This window comes from Python bivittatus, unplaced genomic scaffold, assembly GCF_059951505.1.
Source record: "Python bivittatus isolate LINGU-HERP-01145 unplaced genomic scaffold, Pbiv_v1 ctg000980_np1212, whole genome shotgun sequence".
NCBI lineage: Eukaryota > Metazoa > Chordata > Lepidosauria > Squamata > Pythonidae > Python > Python bivittatus.
This window is the reverse complement of record NW_028277125.1, coordinates 59,025,621-59,038,812: the sequence shown is the minus strand read 5'-3', so window position 1 is coordinate 59,038,812 and position 13,192 is coordinate 59,025,621.

Genomic DNA, 13,192 nt, shown 5'->3' with positions numbered 1-13,192 from the left:
GTCATTCCTACATTTATATCCTGTTCTGTGAAAATAAAGCTAAATCTATGATTATATGCAGCTGTGTATATACAGTAGTATCATATAGCAAAGTTTGAACTGAATCTGAACATTTTCTGAAACAGGCATTTATTTACATGTTTTGTTGCATTTAATGGTAGCCTGTTAGTCCTTTATGTAAGTAGAACAGTCTGAAACAGAATACAGATCATATAATATAAAAATAGTAAACAAAAATATAAGCATAAAATAATGAAGTAATAATAGAAGAGCCTTAGCCCAGATTATGTTAATACACAGGTAATCATACATTTTATCATAAAAGGCTTTATAGGAGAGGTTTCTATAGAGATTTTTTTTAAGTTTAACAAAATAGGGTGTGAGAGTGCTAGAGGGATGAGAGATTTTTAGTGAGCAATGTGGAAATTATATTGACTCACTTCATAAGATATCTTTTCCTGAACAGAAATCTCTCTAGGGAGAAAATGCACATTTTCCCAGTGTATTAAGGGCAGCATGTTTTTGGCCTTTAAATAAATTATATGTCAAAGATATCATTTGACATTTGAAAACAGTCAACTATTCTTACTGGTTGCCAATTCTCTATAACAGTGTTGTCCAAACTTGGCCACTTTAAGATGAGTGGACTTCAACTCCCAGAATTACCATGGCTGGCTGGGGAATTCTGGGAGTTGAAGTCCACTCATCTTAAAGTGGCCAAGTTTGGACAACACTGCTCTATAATATTTGTCCAGTTTCAGGATGCAGATGTATGCACCGCATAAGTTCACTGTGCTTAAGTATCCCCAATAATTCACAGAGAAACAGATAAATAGAATACAAATTGTTTTTATTAAAGCAATATTAATTAAGTGAAAAACGTAGTCCTTTATCCAAAACTATTTAAATTCCTCAATTTATATATAGCCACCCAAACACTACAGATCTCCACACGCACAGGACAAACCTATGTGTGCATACAGAATTCAGTCTCCTTAAAAGACTGCACAGAGGCATCTTGGATCAGAGGAAGTAAAGTCCTTCCACATCTCAAGACAGTGTTTACATCCCCTAAGGAATGTATCTTGGGAGTGTGAAACTACAAATTCCACCATTTTGAATTCAAAGCACACTGTTTTGAATGCAAAACACTTAATTTCAAGTGCAAAACAGCCTTTGGATTGGCAAAATAGGTTGTCTGGGGTATTTTGAAAGTATTTTAAGCTTGAGAATGGGAATTTCACACTCAAAATGAGTGTTTCAAATTCAGAATGGCTCAATTGGGATTTTTTTGCACATCCTGATTAAACAGCAACCTTTCAGGGAATATATACTCCCAATTTTTCCTTATGTCAGATAAGTTTCAGGGAGCATGAACAATGAAACCTCCTGAGCCAGCATACAGAAGTCCCTCCTCATGATGATAGAAATGTACCTAGTTTCTCTTTGTCCATAAAGGTATCATGGTAATTGGAGGTAGGGGGAGTAAAATCTTTTGGATTATCCAGTGTAACTGTAATTTCAACCAATGGCAGCGCTCTGTTGAGGTGATGCTTATCTACCAACAGGGGAAAATGGAAGTGCCCAAAGTTTAACCATCTCTTTAGTCCTTCTTTCCACAGAGCTAAGCTACAGTTAGAGGAAAACCATAGCCTATCAGCAGTTTGACAAAGGCACAGAAGCAAATATCCTACCAACAAGGCAGATAATGGGCCTTGTTATGCTAAAGCAGAGAAGCCATAAGGGCCAACAGGTACTGATTACACTGCAGTCTTGTTAATCCTGGGGTCATCTATCTTAATGGGAATGACATCATGAAAAAAATCCAAGAAATAGTCAAAGATCATATGGCCAATTTATGCTAGGTATCTACAGTATTAGGCCCAGAAGCTTCTTCCACCAACATTTGTTCCTTTGAATACAGCTCTAAATTAGACTGCACCTGTTGAGAGACATGGGAACAGGGCTGCAGCACACAAGTGCCCAATTTCTAAACTTTTTATCCTAGATCAGTTTTCCAATGAAGATATCCCTGCCCACCATGGTTTAGCAGTGGATGAAAGCAGGTATTAATGAAAGTGTTCTTTTAGGGACAAAATAGCTTGTTTGGGCTATTTTCACTGAAAATAACATATGGCACTCTGTACATACTATGGCTGTAGGAAGTTATAGTTCAATGTTCACACCTCTCCAAATTAGATATTTAACTTCAGATATAGTTAGTCATATATCAGCTGTAATTGTAGCTGTCAAATCTATCTACCTACAACAAACAATATATTTAAAATGTTACATCGTTCTTTCTTCCTCCCCATAAAATTCATGCTTTTTCCTACACAAAATTACCTCTGCTTGAGCAGGGTAGAATGAGGGTTATATATGAAGAAGCACATTTGAATCAGTGACAGAGTTATTTTAATTCTCTAACTATTAATAATAAAGCACTGGCAGTTTACTTTTATGGTTTTAAATTTAATGTATTGTAATGGCAATTTCTATCTTATATTTATTTTCTACTTGGAATAATACCATATAACTTATGCTTTATTCATTCCAATATCCATTCCAATTTAAATATCTTTTTTTCCCATCCATCTATCCTATTCTTTCCTTTTCTTCTGTTGCTGGTCTCATTAGTAGCTAGGCTATCTAACTTATACACAGCAAAAGCAATACATTAAACATTTATAAAAGCATTGCCTGTGCATGGATTTAATTGAAAGGGAATATTGCATATGATAAGATTAGGCTACCTTACATGTCTTATTAAAATGAATATCAAGCTTGGGGTTGCCTCATTCAATTTTGGATACTAATGAAGTAACCATAAGCATAAGAAAGGAAATTGAATTTTCTACTTAAGGAACTTCCAATAAAGCCACGGATGTTACTGAGTTCAGATTCTCACAAACTAAGATAAGTGTCTATAAAATAACTTGCAAGCTTTGTTCTCTAACACTGACTTAAAACCAAGGAGATAAATAACTAACCAAACATGAGCATAAATATGAAGACAAAGCATTTCCTCTGCATGTCACATGCCCTAAATACTAATTTCATTTATCTGGAAATGTGTCACACTTTGAAGTCAATGGAACTTCTCAATGAGTGTGTTTAGAATAGTTTAGTCTGCCTTCTGGTTCTCTGGTAGTTGTAGTGGGAAATGTTATAGCTTGTGCTATGTATTATTCTAGAGTTTTTCATGTTTAAAGCTAAACATTACAGTAGTATAATGCCTTTTTCAAATTAACATCCCATTATGGCCTGGACAGGCAGACATACCTGGACAGACAGACATTATGGACCTGGACAGACAAACAGACAGACCAGCAGTATAGTGGTGTAGAGAAGAAGGAAGTTGACCTTGATGAAGATGTCCAGAAACCATTAGGTAGGGGTGAAGCATTTTTTAAGCCCCAAACAGCCAGATAACATTTGGAAACAGCTCGGGCAGATGCCTTCCTAATTTGCTGAACTATTAAGAAGGAGAATGCGGTACAGCACATTCCATCTTGCAAGATACTTGGCTTTGTAAGTGTACTTCTGAAAAAGATTTTGGGGCTTTAATTGATTGCAAACTTGAATATGAATCAATAGTGTGATATTGATGCAAAAAATAAAAAGGCAAATGCAGGGTTAGACTGTTTCAGAAGAACTACAGGTAACCCTCACTAACTGACTGCCTCATTTAGCAACTGTTAAAAGTTACAACAGTGCTGAAAAAATAACTTTACAACCAATTTATGAACATTTACAACCTTTGCAGCATCCCTCAATCATGTGATTGCGGTTACAGTCAGTACATGTTGTCCTATGCCTGACCTTTGGTTTTTCTTTTTTTCCTCCCTTGCAGAGCAGAGAGATTGGAAAGGAAGGGATTACAAGAGAGTAAGCAGGAACAATAGGGAATACATTAGGCTGTTTGAACATCACGCATTGCTTCTGATGTGTATTCCCCATTGTGTGTCTGCTTACTCTCTTATAATCCCTTCCTCTCCAATGAATGTAAATACAAACATTAATTCCCTTCTTGTTGATTATCCCAGTGCAAGGGAAAGCATTCCAAAGGGTGGGAGACTGGTTAGGAGTCAAACAAAAGCCAAAGGTGTGAAACTGATTAATCTTGTCACCTTCGAGCCAGAAAGCATGGCTGCGGTCATATGATCTCCAACTTAGCAACCTCTTCGCTTAGCAATGGAGTTGCTGGTCCCACTTGTGGTCACTAAAGAAGGACTACCTGTATAGTTAATCTCAATAAAAGTAGTTTTAGCTTTCCTGTGGAGTTGATTTCCTCATCTAGTCTATCTAGTGGGGCTGACTGGTAGGTTCCTGCTTCAGGCTGCTGAATTGGAGAATCCTGAAAGGACAGTAACATAATCATTATTTCATTTAGTATTGCTACATTGTTAGTGCTAGGGAACAAGAGAAATTATTCAGTGGTTGACCTCAGGTGCAGAATAATGTAACCCACCTTAGATCCTGTGCACTTTGACTGCGGAAGGTACTCTTGGCTGCTATGCCTTGGGAAGCAAATTGTCTTGGGTTGTTCAGGCACAGGAGATCAAGGTGAAAATTGGTACCAGAGGTAAGGGTTTGGATTGCTTTCTGATAACAGGCAGGGCAAAAAGCAAAACTATCAGAGAAGAATCTGAAGTAAGAAAGCATACTGAATGCCTAACCAATATTTTATACTGCAAGTTAATGAAGCAAACTTGTCAAAAACTGTTCACAACAACAATAATACTATGTAGCTGGCAGAAGCTTCTTAGGTTCTTTTGATGAAGCAAGAGGCTATAAAGAGATGCTCCTACCTCTTGAAGCATCAGTGCGCAAGGATGTGACAAGCAAGCTTGCTACTAATCCTTGTACTTATATGCTAGGTCACAGAAGGGTCACTGATTTTCTTCCAGCAACTGTAATTAATTGATCAGATTGGAAGAGCAGGTTAGATGAAGCTGTTAATAATAGCTGTTGGCTATTAGGGTTGCACTTTGCCCTGGGGCGTACACCAAATCTGCACTAATTGGAACAGTTTGGGTCAGAATTTTGGGTGAAAATAAGTGGCCCTATCCCAGTTCAAAAGTCTCTGTAAAACTCCTAAGCCAATTCGTTCCAATGGCAGGACAGCAGCTGCCAAACAAAAAGGGAGATATAAAACTCTTGGCACTTACAGTATTTGCATAAAACATCTTGAACACTGAATTTAGGAACTGAAAGATCCACTCTGAAATTAGAACCCAAATCATTCTTTGGTCAGTTAGCAAGATCATGGCAATACAGTCACTCAAGTATTGATTGGGCAGCACTGGGAGACAACCAGAGAGATCATGGATGGGCAAGACAGATGACAATCTGCCAAAGTGCCCTCACAAAAGATTGCTGGAAAATTGGGGACTGCCACAGAAGTGGTCTAAAGCAACTGGATGATGCTGTCAAAAGAGTACAAATTACCCTTTACAGGCCAGGCTAGATTCGGAGGAAGCAGCCTGATCTAGCTTGCAGGGCAGTGAGTATTTGTTATGTGAAGGGATTGACAGAAGAGCTAGAAAAATAATGTCATCCCTTGTTTCCCCCACCACACTTGCAAGCAACCAGCCCGCTCTGTGTCTCTTTACATGCATATGTAGATACATACCCATCGTGCTATTTCTTTTCACATTTACGTTTAAGGTAAGTAGAAGAGTAAAAGTAATGACAAAGAAAAGTAAAGGCAAGATATAAAAGGAAATATAGTTTACATCAACACCATTCACTACATTATGCCTATCCATACTTTTCTACCCTTAGAAACCATCCTTGTTTCTTCCATCCCCGTCCAAAAATTCACACCTTACTTTTTGGTCTTCAAACTTCTCACCTTTCTCTTTTTGATGATATCATCAGCTCCAGACAACCATAACTTCTCGGGCTTTCCTTCCTTTTGACCTGTTCGTTCTTCCTTGCATATTTGTTTTTCAATTTGATCCTCATTCATTGCCTGTATATTACCAAACCTCCTCAGTGTCCTTTTTCAGTACTAGTCAATCACTTTTGTATTCAGTCCACATTCATTCATCACCCATTCAAATCTCTTCTTGTTTCCCTTCTTATGTAACCCATTCTCACTACATATGCACTACATACAGTTTACTTTTACGTTTCTCCTGATATTCCCAAGTGTCACTTCCATATAACAAAGTGAGCAGATGCCCCTCTTATACCCAGCCTTTTTCTTTTTTTTTTAATTATATTTTATTGAGATTTTAAAGATACATATTTAAAAGTTAGAAATGAACAAGAAAATTTGAAATACAAAATATAAAGAAAAGAAAAAGAAAAAGTGAGGTAAAGTAAAAGAAGAAAAGATATGAAAAATAGATAACTTCCAATCTATCTCTGGTCTTAGAAATAATAAGGCTATCATAAGTGCTAGTTTTTAATACATTAAATAGGAATAATTCTTTGTCTAAACATATCCCATTACGTTTATAATCTAATCTTCAAATCCCCATGTAAGCTTCACCCGACCTGCATTTTGCAAATAGTCCCCCAGCGTTTTTCATTTATTTTCCAAACCTTATTCCTTGCAACAGGTTAAATACTACCATTTCCTTTTCTCCCAGGGTGTATACTAAATATATGTACGTCCTAAAATATCTTCATCCATTTCCTCATCTTTAGTATAGGTTCTACCAGGATATATAAATTCATCAACTTGCTCTAATTTTTCGTCATTGGTATGTAGCTTGCAGTCATTCAGATCCATATCCCTTGTTAGAAAACATTTAAGTTCTCAGACAACACATAGCATCTGCACAAAAGCGCACACATACATTCACATCCCCAACCAATAAAACTCTAATGCCACCACAAACAATCCTTGTATAAATAGATTAAACAAGGGGGCATTACACATCCTTGTCTTCTTCCCTGCCTTTTAATGAGTCATTTTCTGAGCATTCTATTTATTCCTAACCCTGCTTTGCTTACATCATATATCATTCTTATCACATTCAGCAACTCTTCAACTTCATATTCGAACAAAACATTCCCATCAGTCAACCCTATACACTAACATAACCTTTTTCCAAAGCAACAAATGTGCAGGATCTTTCTCACATCCACCTTTCTAACTCCAGATATTTACAATTCTAGGCCTGCATGGTCAGGCCACAGAGTCAGCTTTTGTAGTCATGATCTATAGAAAAATTGTAATGCTTGAGATGAAAGAATAAAAACGGGTTTTGCTGCATTGCAGTGCTGGACCCCCACTATTTTATGAATGAAAGAACAGAGGAAAGAAACTGAAGGAGACAGTATAGTTTATTATCAGGAGAACCTTCCAGTTTGTACCTTCTGGAACATCAGATCTAGTCCACAAAATAGATCATGTGGTCTCTGACCAGTTCTATTCATTATCCAGCATGGTGCAGCCACTTCAAGCAGAATAAACCATATATTGTAGGTAAAATGCAGAACAGAATGCAGAACACTAGATTTGTAACAGGAAATTTATCGGTATGGTTGCTGCATATGCTTCATTCACACACATGACTAGATGGCTAGATGGCTGCAGGAGCATAGGAGTCTTTTCTGGATATGTGGCACACAACAAAATGTGAAACAACTATTTTAAATAACAATTTTGGCAATTACTGCAGTAAAGATGCCACCTGATCCAGCAACATTGAATACATAGACTAGGCATCTAAACATGGCCCGAGGCTACAGCGTAGTATCTTCCATCACTCATGTACAATAAATGCCACAATCTGGAATTTTCCATCCAAAAGACTTTTACAACGGCCGCATTGATTATTTCAGAGCAGCTGAAAAGGGCACGCGGTCTATTGTTTTGCTTTAGCAAACTAGTATTTCAGACATGTTTGTTCTGAAGTCTAGAAAAATCATTAATGCAGTATAAATGATTGACTAACAAAGCAGTGCAAATATGACTAATTAAACTGTACAAAAAAGCATTTGAGAAACAAAATGGTAGCATCTTAGGTCATTGTTATTATTGGTTGATTAAGCATGCCTGTGAACTTGTACGGTTACTCAATTAGCTTGGGCTAAGTATATTGTAATTCTTGCAAGCTCACTGGAGTTAGTTCTGGAAGTTTCAATAAGCAAAAACCAGCTTTTGACTCTATTTGGCTTCTGCTTGATCATTAGAACAGAAACAATAAAAACAATGCACAAAAGTGGTGCAAAAAAGAATTTGAGAATTACCTGCAGCTGGTGAGCCTTATGACTAATGAAATCATCAGTGCTGTAGTTTCTTGCCATTCTGGAGCAAGAAACAAACAAAATCTGTAGTGCAAGGATCCTCAACTTTTTTGGAGATGTAGGGTATATTTAGAATATTGTGGGTGCTCTATGGAAATGACTCCTGTAAAGAATGTAACCAGATACTTAACATACTTAACTTAACCAAAGTACCACAATGTTACCTGTCATTCCTTCTAGATTACAACCCCTCAGAATGTTGTCCATTATGCCTTTTTACCTTTATTCTTATGCTGGATAAGTGGGCACTTTTCCAGGCTGCAGTCACCCCATTTTTTATTGTATAATTATGGGACCCAGAATCATTCCTGGAAATAAAGATAATTATGGGACTTTGCTTCGCAGGATGCTAGTTTCCCATTTTTTAATTAAAATATATTTTAAGTACAAAGTAACTGATGACTGGTGGTCCTGAAGGAAGTATCCAGACAAAATGGCCCCTCTAAGGGATTCCTGTGGTAGTGTAAATCCTAAAATAAAAATGTATTTTAATAATAATAATAATAATAATAATAATAATAATAATAATAATAGAATTTACCTTCCAAACACAGGAAAAATGGTACATCTTGGACCTAGTATTGGGTGCATCATTGGACTATTCTTTTTGATCATCACCCTTCCTACTGTTGTCTCTTTCCCCTCAGAAATGATAATAGCAGTTACTGGCCACAAAAGGTTGTCTCCCCCGATCTATATGCATACACATGAACACCCCCAAACTAATTGTATGAGGGTCAGATATTACTGGCTTCATATCTTTGAATTTATTTTCTGTATTTGCAGATATAACTGAAAGAAAATAAATGACATATTTCATATTCGTGAAACAGAATTAAATCCCCATTCTACTGAATAGACTCTTCTATGTGTAAAACGAGTGAAAAGCGCCTATGGCTAGCATTGTGTGTGTGTGTGTGTGCGTGTGTGAAAAGTTCCCTGTCATAATTTTAGGAGGATCAGCAAAATTAAAAATATTGGTTTCTTACAGCTATTATTACCTTTGCTCTAATGCAGCAGGAGTTTTAAATTTATGTCTGACTTGCCAGCCATTTCATCAAATCTATTTTTGTGACTTGTTCAGAACAACTGGTTTTATTTCACAGTCTCAGTAACTGTTCCAACAGGTCTATTAACGGTTTGGCACTCTCTGTTTGTAAAGCTTTAATTAAGTGAAACAAGCTAAAAATCACTAATATGTGCCTTTAGCAAAGTAGTGATGTAATTATCTCATTTAACAGATAACTACTTGCATTTCATTTTTCAAGGCACAAAGAGAAAACTAGCTCTAAATGACACTTTTCAGGCTCATTAAACTCACTAGAGAAATATCAGATTAGGGGTTTCCACTGCAAATACCATAATAAATTTATAAAGAAGTATAAACAACATGAGTATTTAGGAGAAATATATATTCTCCACAGATAGCATTTATTTAAAAAAACTAGCCTATATGGGTATAAATGTCTCTTACTTCTATTCAGTTTAAAATATTGCTATTTTAAGGCAAGAAATGCATTCGCTTTTATAAAGCTCTTTTCGGTTTTGCTCAAAAAATATAAACACTTTGGTAAATGAAAGAAATGTCCTGGACTGCCATGTCTGATGGTCTCTCCCTGTGTTAACATCAACCCAGTAGGAAACACTCAGCCTGCTTAACAGAAGAAGCAGATATAGTTGTCTCCATGAGGCATGCCCACAATATCCCGATCTCTCCCCCATTGCCTCCAAGCCCATGTTAAGTTAAAAGAGTTATTACAGGGTTTAACAATAGACAGAAGCCTCTGATCCAGAACCTTGATCAGGTTTATTCACAAGATGTGGGTAAAAAAAAGTCCATGTTGACCATGTTGGTGTGATCTGTTTTTTCTCCATCTATTTTTTATGTGAAGAGCTTTAATTGCACTATTGGACCTTTGATACTGCCATTGTGGCCACCATCTTGACTTTGTTTTGTTTTTAACCAAACCCTGTGCCTACCCTTGACCCTGATCAAACTGGCTTCCTCATCAAGTGAAGGCTTTTATATAAAAGCAAACAAACACCAACAGAAACTTCTTTCAGACCTTCCTGCTCATAGTGTGAAAAGTTGAGTGAAGCCATTTGGAACAGAATTTCCTGGGTTAAGGTTCATTGTATTTATTTATAGTTCTCTGGGAGATCAGTATCAGAATAAAGATCACTGCCAGGTGATCCCCATTCTGAACTGTTGCACTGAGGAAGCCTTGCTGGAACACGAGGTGAAACATTTGCAAAAAATATGATGTCTACTTTGGTACCAATCTCCCTAGGCTTAGAAAGCTCCAACTAGAAGTAAGTATTGGGAAGAGAGTTTGCATGTATCCCTATGCCCCCACTATACTTTTAGCCTTCATATGAATACCTGTAAAGGACTAATTAGAAAATAGCCATATTCAAAATATGATAAGGCTTGTATATCATTCATATTTTTATAAAAGAAGGACTTTCATCAGGTGCAGCAACTCCCATTGAAATCTCTTCAGTGCATCTCTTAACGATGCAGAAGCTCTGTTCCTTTTTGCATCAGGCCATCACAGGTGATTGTGGTGCTTCTCCGAGACTTGATCAATGAAAAGACTTGCTACAGCATAGAGTTTACAGTAATCAATTCCTTTATTCAGTTATTCATAACCTGCTGCCTATCTCTTCCCATCTCACATTTAGTTCCATTTCAGCCACAGGGAGTCTGTTGGTGCAAAGACTTGGAAAGTGGATCAATATCTCTTCAAGAGCTAAGAATGAAATGTTTCATCTGTTGAAATATTTTTCTAAGGCCTTTTATTGAATGCTTTCTTAAATATTTTGAGTCTGTTCAGTGCCAATAGGCCAATCTTTTCAGACCTTTTTGTGGAACATAATAAGAGATGAAAGGCAATGGGCATGCAAGCTGGGAATCATGGAAATTGAAGTACAATGCATCTAAAAGATTTCCAAATTGGGTAATTGGACTTGAAAATACCATTATGTTGCAAAGAAAAGTAGAAAATAGAGAAGAAAGATTTCCCATTCTACATATACTGGGAAAGTCTTTATGCTAAAGTTGGGGAAATCCCAAGTCCATCACATTTTTCTAACCCAGTGAGACCTCTCCTTCACATGATGCAAATGAAATTGGGGAGCAAAACTAAAATTCAGCAATACAGATTCAGCCATACATAGATGTATGAAGTCCATCCTCCAGTTTAGATTTTTTTCTGTGTGTATATAGAATTCCTTTAATGGCCCAAACATTTAATGTAAATAATTAGTCAGTTACCCAGCAATAGGAAACTACATTCCATTTTTTCCAGTTGCAAAATGGGAATAAGTTTTGTTTAACTAGTAGAAAGATGTATTTTCTAAAAGGTATTTTTATTATTGTATGCCTCGGGTTCTTTTTTTTTTAAACATTTATCTTCTAAGAAGGCTGTTTATCACAGTATACCTCCAGCTGTAAATAATAACTTGGAACTCAGAAACAGAGGGAGGAGCATCAGCTTCTTCACTGTGTCACTTTAAACATAGATATATATTTTATGGGCTTCCACTATCAACAGTGTTTAGGCTAATGATCCTAAGAAATGGGGGACATCAATGCATCAATCAGTTGAAACCCATTGCATTCTGTTTTCTCAACAATTACCTTATAAATCATACTAAGAGACACAAAGACATACACAAACCCAACATTTACTCACGTGTACCATGACATGATATTGGTGCATTGCTTTTCCAAGGCCAAGATATCTGCTACTAAATATGTATTCTGTGATCTTGGGTGGTGACGATCAAACCTGAACTTCTTTCCTTGTCAAAGCTTATTTGTCAAACAAAAATAAGTCCATGCTCACAAAACACTCAAAGACTTAATAATGAGGTTTGTTTGGTTTTTGCTTTATGAATTGTGTGAACAACAAACCATGGTTAAATAAATAATGGCTCAGAGCAATATGTGAATCTAGTTCAATATGTTAAAAGGCAAATAAATATTGGAAGCCAACAATTGGTGTTCATTTTCCGATCTGAGCAACTTTGGAATATACATATATAGCACCTTTGGTTGGATGGGCAGAATTAGGATCTAAATTCAATAGAACTCTAGTATCTCTGGAAACAATTATGTCAATTAGAAAGCTATGGAATGGAATGTTTAATAAAAAAAGATTTGATCCTTTTTCTGATGTTAAATTGACTTTATGGGGCAACCCAACATTAAAAATTGGGGAAAAACATGGTGATGAAAAATTGGATGGAAGTGCGGATATTGAGTTTGGACAAATTGATAGATGACGAAGATGACTTTTTAACATATCCTGTGTTAAGAGATAAATATCACCTATTGGATGTAACCCAATGGCAATATTTACAGCTACAACATTTATTAACAACATTGTTTGGACCAGCAGCATTTTTAGCTCCTCAGATACTAGAACAAGGGGGACGCGGTGGCGCAGCGGCTTAATGACACTGAAAGTTGCCGGCCAGGAATGGTCAACGCTTCAGCGGTTCGAGTCCAGCCTTCGCGTTAAACAGGGTGAGCTCCTGTTTCCTCCCCAGTTCCTGTCAACCCAACAGTTCGAAAACTTACATGAGTAGATAAATGGGGACTCTCACTCCGGTGGGAGGAAAAATGCTGGCGGCGCTTTGCAAAAAAGGAGTTGGGAGCAGTTGCCGGTAAGCGCGAAAAACCGTGCGCGCCCGAAAAGGGCGCGAAGCAACGGAAACCCCGCCTCCTGTGCTCACCAGCTGGGCTCTGCCCTAGGAAGGAGGTTCTGGCAAACCACTTCCGAAGAACAGTTGCCTTGAAAACTGCAAAGACTCGTCCAAGCAGTCACTGCAAGGTCAGCAATGACTGAGCGCAGACAAAAAAAAAAAAAAATACGAGAACAACTTGTTAAATCCTTTAAAACTAAAAAACCTACTA